Source organism: Hypanus sabinus, chromosome 5, assembly GCF_030144855.1.
Source record: "Hypanus sabinus isolate sHypSab1 chromosome 5, sHypSab1.hap1, whole genome shotgun sequence".
Taxonomy (NCBI): Eukaryota; Metazoa; Chordata; class Chondrichthyes; order Myliobatiformes; family Dasyatidae; genus Hypanus; species Hypanus sabinus.
The window spans coordinates 5613978-5620473 of NC_082710.1; the positions used below are offsets into that span (position 1 = coordinate 5613978).

The window sequence follows — 6496 nt, forward strand, 5'->3', positions numbered from 1 at the left end:
AGCTGAATCATCCTGCATTTCCATCCCAGGGCTTAACATTGGCCAGGAACTTCCATGGACCTGTTATGTACTTGCTGCGAATAGAAGGGGCTGGATGTTCTCTGACTTGATCGAGGTGTGCAGCAATCGAAGTGAGTGATTGCCTTGGACATGATCACAAGACCCTATTGAATATTGCTAACATTGAATATGGCAAGTCTTGTTCACTGGCTTATTGGTGAGGTGGACGGCAGCAGAACTGCATTGCCTCAGTTAATGTGAGGACTAGGCCCAGGCCATGGGGCTTTCCTGTTACAGTCTCACAGGGGTGGCGAAGCTGGAGATGGTATGGGAGAGAGCAGAGGACTCTGCAGGATGTGCTGGAATCCATACTGGGTTGGGGCTTGCTGCTCTCCAGTGTTCGCTCGGTGCTGCTCTCAAGTGTTGATTCAGGGGAAGCACAAGCTGGGCCAGGACAATCTACAGTCATGCCACTCAGGCACTTGGCTACATTATTTTTATCTTTGTTTTTTTGAAATCGTAAGCATATGTGCTATTTTTGTCATGTGCTGTGTACAGAGTGCTGTGTGCTGTGGGTAACGTATTTTGCACCTTGGCCCTGAAGGAATGTTGATTTGGTTGGCTATATTCATGCATGGTTGAATTATAATTAAATCTGAACTTGAGCTTGAATGATAAGAGGCAGAGATTGAGTGGATAGCCAAACATTTTTCCCAGGATGGAAATGGCCAAAATGAGGGGTCATAATTTTAACATGATTGGAGGAAAGCATAGGGAAAGAAGGTAAGTTTTTTTACACAGGGAGTGGTGGGTGCATGGAATACCCTGCCAGAGGTGCTGGTAGGCATTAAGGCCATTTAAGAAGCTCTCAGTTAGGTACATGGATGATAGAAAACTGGAGGGGTTTGTAGGAGGGAAGGTTAGATTGATCTTGGATTAGGTTAAAAACTTGGCATAACACTGTGGGCTGAAAGGCCTGTACTGTACTGTATTCTTCCATTTCTATTTTCTAAGTAATTCACCTCCTGACCCTGCAAAGGATCAAATCCGACACACACTCATGGCTCCTTACTTGACAGAGTACAATTCCAACAACAGACAAGAGGTTCAACAACAGTGAAAGCAGCTCACTTGACTGTCAACCCATCAATCACCTAAATACCCCCTCCTTTCAACACTGATGAACAATGACTGCAGTGAGTACCACGTATTGGGAAGAAATTATCACAACCAGCCAAGGCTTACATAATATGCAAACAATACATGTCACTGTACATTTGGAAGAGGCAAAATAATAGTTTGGCATGGGCTAGATGGGCTGAAGCTTCTGTTTCTGTGCTGTAGTTCTCCGTGTCACTCTTATATCGTATTACCTTTGGTGGGAGAACTTTCATATCCAAGATCACTCTTCCTCTTCTTAAGCCCATCACCCCTCCAGGGGGGCCTAGGCCACTGACAGCAGCCTACCAGAGTCCTCTGTCCTTGGACAGTCTTTCATGTTGAGTCTAGGTGTAACAAACCTTCTTGGTGTATACTTCCATCCCAGGGATGAGGTTTTAGGAAGATCTGTTAGTGTTTCTGAGACTACATGGTTCTAGACCATAAAACCATAAGAGCATAGACATAGGATCAGAAATAGGTCATTTGGCCCATAGGTCCTTTTACCCCTTCCTCAGCCCCACTCCCCAGCCTTCAATGCCAAGTCCAATCAAGAAATGATCAAGCTCTGCCTTAAGTACTCCCAATGACATGAACTCCACAGCTGCCTGTGGCAATGAATTCCACAAATTCATCACCCTCTGGTTAAAGAAATTTCTCCACATCTCTGTTTTAAATGGACACACCTCTATCCTATAGCTCTTTCCTCTTGTCCTAGACACCCCCACCATGGGGAACATCCTTTACACATCTATTCTGTCTAGATCTTTCAACATTTGAAAGGTTTCAATGATATTCCCCCCATCCTTCTAAATTCCGGTGGGTATAGACCCAGAGCTATCAAACGTTCCTCATCTAATAACCCTTTCATTCCTGGAATCATCCTTGTATACCTCCTCTGAACTCTCTCCAAAGCCGACAAATACTTCCTTAGATGAAGAGCCCAAAAGTGTTCACAATACGCAAGGTGAATCCTCACCTGTGCCTTATAAAGCCTCAGCATCAGATCCCTGCTCATGTATCCTAGACCTCTTGAAATGAATGCTAACATTGCATTTCCCTTCCTCACCTGCAAGTTAACCTTTAGAAGGTTCTGCACAAGGACTCCCAAGTCCCTTTACATCTCAGATTTTTGGATTTTCTCCCCATACCGAACCCTCCTCCTTTCGCAGATGAGCTTGGGAGCTTCCATGGCAGAGTTATCCAAGGCATATCTGGAGCTAGCTTCTGTCTTTCCACATATAGCTTCACTTCATAAAAACGACCTCAACAGTTGCCACTTTAACCAAACGTTCAATAACTTATTCCATGTATTGCAGTTTGGTTTACCGTTTGTGAAGTCCTTCCACTTATTGATTGTTCTCCCATTCTTTTGGAGCATTTTACTGTGTTATGGTCACTACCTAAATCAAACGAGTTGCATTATTCCATCTCTGTAACAGTCTGTAGTCTGTGCACTGCTGAGTGGAGCCATATGTTTTTTTAATGTTCATCATCTCTCCTGAGCTTTTGCTCCTTCCTTTCTCTTTCTCTTTATTTTTATTTATTTTGGCCCTTCCTGTACCTCAGGTTGCACTGCCTAGCAACCCCTGATTTAACCCTAGCCTGACTAGAAGACAATTTATAGTAACCGCATGGATCTCCTCCAGGTGCTCCGGTTTCCTCACACAGTCCAAAGATATACCAGTTAGGAGATTAATTTGTCATTGTAAATTGTCCAATGATTAGGCTAGCATTAAATGGGGGAATTGCTGGGCAGCATGGCTTCAAGGGCCAGAAGGTCCTATGACACGCTGTAGTTCAATAAATAAATAAATAAATAAATAAATAGAATTCTGTGCTACCGTGGCTCTCTTGGATCAAAAACACAGTAACCTGTCTTGCATAGATCACCTCATTGTTCCCTATTCAAAGGAACTGCAACAGAGACTAACATTCCTTCCTGTCGCTGCCGAGACAATGCTGATATAAATTAGCGTAAAATGGAGTGTGTCACATAAACTCTTCTTATACCCAATGGCGAGATTTCTCTTTTCTTCTTCTTTTGTTCTTCCTGGTGTCCCTTCATCCCTGTCATCAAAAAAAAATTCTTGGCATACTATTGGTATTTCCTGACAGCATGGAAGAGATGGAGGATGTGACATATGGGAGACTGTGATGGCACATTCACATCTTACTCCTGTGTGATACAGTTCTCTAGTACACCAGCACTCTGCACTGCCGCACTCCTCATCCATTATTAATGACAAACTGAACCAATGCAGAATTCTGCTAAAAACATTCACGCTAAAGGTAAACTTTGAAGACCTACTGCAGCATTTTTAAATTATTTGCTACATTAAAGCACATTACAGAAATTACTCACATAAACTGAGTTTGCACCTTTACAAATATTCATTTACCAGTGGTTAATTCATTTTTTATTATAATTTCTAAATGTTGTGATTAAGTGCTAATGAGATCCTGGTCATCTTTTCTTCCAGGCATCTTGTGTTTGAGCTATTTCCTTTTGTGAGTTCTTATCCACGGCATCCGCCTGGTTTATGGTAAATCTGTTTAAGATAGCTACAACTTCAGGCTGTTTTGCATCACAGCAACCAAGTTTAAACTGCAAAGTCAACATCTTCACTAGAAACTTAATGGTCTTTAAATCGTTTTCTGACTGCGTGTGAGATAATAGAATAGATATGAGGATTATGTTGTGTTTGTGGAAATGTTAATTTAATACACTTCAAAGTAAAGTTGATTTTGATTTGAAGTTGTTCTATTCAACATATGTTTGTAAATATGATAACTTACTTCTGGGACAACGGTGCCTTCATATCTTCCCAGAAAAATTCCAAATATATCGTTGTATGCTAGTAGAGAGGGTGAAAACTGATTAAGATTTCTATAGAATTGTAGAGTCTAATAGGGCTTACTTGGGCTACAAGAATACTCATTAAAATTCATTATTTCCAGTTGAAAACATAGCATGCATTATAAACAGAATATGTTCTTGGCAGTGGAGAGATAAATATGTTAAATATCTCTACTGGTGATGGTGGTCCATAACCCCATCCTGACTTTAACAATCTTAAGTTATGCCACAGGTGTTTATCAGATGACAAATGGGCCAGCATTACAGTTCTGTAAGAGTACATCATACAGCTTTGCAATGACTTTTGTTATCAGTGAACGTCAGACTATTTTCAAGTCTCCTGTAATTTATTTATTTAGAGATACAGCGTAGAATAGGCCCTTCCGGCCCAAAGAGCCACACCGCCCAGCAACCTCCCATTTAACCCTACCCTAATCACAGGACAATTTACAATGGCCAATTAACCTACAAATGTTTGTACTTACCGATGTCTTTGGACTGTGGAAGGACACCAGAGGACCTGAAGAAAACCCACACATTCCACGAGGAAGACGTACAAATTCCTTAGAGAGGACATTGGGATTGAACTCCAAAATCCGGCACCCCGAGCTGTAATAGCGTTGCACTAACCGCGACAGTACTGTTACTCTAAAAGAAATAATTAAAGAACCACTTTATTGACTTCACATAGCAGTGCAATTTTTACCGCAGCCAGTAGGCAGACGGTGAACTGATAACTCATTAATTTCCACTAGACCTGGTGGTTAACTTGAGACACTTTCAGCTTAACTTCCCTTTTCCAAAACATGACAGATGCAACTACAAAAACAAATATGTATTCTTTCTTCACAAATTGGTGGGTCCAATACTATCGTGGACTTCTTACATGAAATTAATTACTAAAAGCTCAGTCAAAATTACTTCTATTGAGGAAGTTTTTGGAATGAAATTGGTTGAGGAATAGCAGAAAGAGCTCAGGAAGAAAGCTGCACAACTGCTATGCATCCAGCCTTATCTCTTCTAACCAGCCTTCATCTCTGGTAACTAAATCCTTTGGAATAAAAACTAAGAAATGAAAATGAACCCTTACCAATTTTTATTAAAGCATCATTTCTGAATGTCTGATGGCTTGGTATGACCAACTATTTTGTACTTGACTATAATGGATTCTTACTAAAAGAAAAGCCTCAATAAAAGCTATCAGGTTTGTGTATCACAACCTGCCCCATACAAAGCCTTTCTTTTCCAAATGTGAGTGAATCCCATCCCTAAGAAAATAGACCCTTACCAATATTTCTCGAATTACTGTAGAAAGGACCCTATCTGAATGTTTCATGGCTTGGTATGGCAAACTGTTCTGTACATGATTGTAAGCAACTACAGAGAGTTGTGGACACAGGTCCGTACATCATAGGAACCATTTATCTACTTCTACGTTTATCTTTGCCTCTGTAAAGCAATGTCAATGCCCCCTCCCACCCCAGGCATTCTCTCTTCTCCTGTTTCCACTGGGCAGAAGATAAACAAGCCTGAAAGCACATACCAGCAGGGTCACAGACAGCTTCTAACCTTCTTTAAAAACCTATTAAAGGTTCCCTAGTATGATATAAAGGATTCATCCACTTTATGATCTTACTTTATTGTTTAATTTTCTCTGCAGCTGTTACACTTTATTCTGCATTGTCCTTGTACCTTGTTCTAACTCAATGCACTGTGCAGTGGTTTCATCTCCAGGAACCATATGCAAGACAGGTTTTTCCCCGTAATACAGAACAGAAGCAGGCCCTTATGCCCAACTAGTCCACGGTGACCACAGCACCCTTCCTCTTCGTTCCATTTGCCCACATTCAGCTCAAAACTCTCCAGCCCTTCCATCTTCAAAGAAGATGGCAGGAGGTAGGAGGTACTGTAGCATTAGGACATGAGCTGTTAGGATGAGAAACCAGTTTTTCTCCCAGGCTGTGAGACTGCTGATCCCCCAGCCAACATATGAGTCTCATCACATATGAAACACCATTAGCTTTATACTGTTTACTTTTTAATTTGTGTCATAAATTCATGTTATTATTTGTTAATTTATTTGTGGTAATATTACTTTATGTGATGTGTATGAGTTATATGTACCATGTTGTTTAACTTGTTCCAGAGGAACATTGTTTCATTTGGTGGCATGCACCTGTACAGTTGAATGGCAATAAACTGAATTTGAACGTGATCTTGACAGCGGACTTCAGGAATGCTGGATCAGAGTGGCAGAGCAGGCTCAATGGGGCTGAATTGCCTATTTCTACCTGTTTGTGACCTAAGCAAGATAACTTATAGGTGGATTAAGAAGGTTTTAGAACTCATAGATGTAATGTCGTAGCATTAGGACAGGAAAAAAATAGATGTTAAAATGAATGTGTTACTTTTAATTGCTTGCATGCAATTGACATTAATTGATTGAAAAGTGATTAAGGTGTAGAAGCCGAGAGCAGA

The 6496-nt window shown here is 40.9% G+C and overlaps 1 long non-coding RNA gene across 1 annotated transcript in view; it reads right to left on the minus strand.

The window, feature by feature from the left end:
• The window catches only part of LOC132393900 (uncharacterized), a 39333-nt gene extending 34676 nt beyond the window's left edge, over positions 1–4657 (minus strand). Inside the window, exons 1-2 of the long non-coding RNA XR_009512096.1 lie at positions 4504–4657; positions 3958–4016 (exon numbers count right to left, since the gene is read on the minus strand). This is a non-coding gene — a long non-coding RNA (uncharacterized LOC132393900). The remainder of the gene's footprint in view (positions 1–3957; positions 4017–4503) is intronic.
• Positions 4658–6496: the final 1839 nt, after the last annotated feature.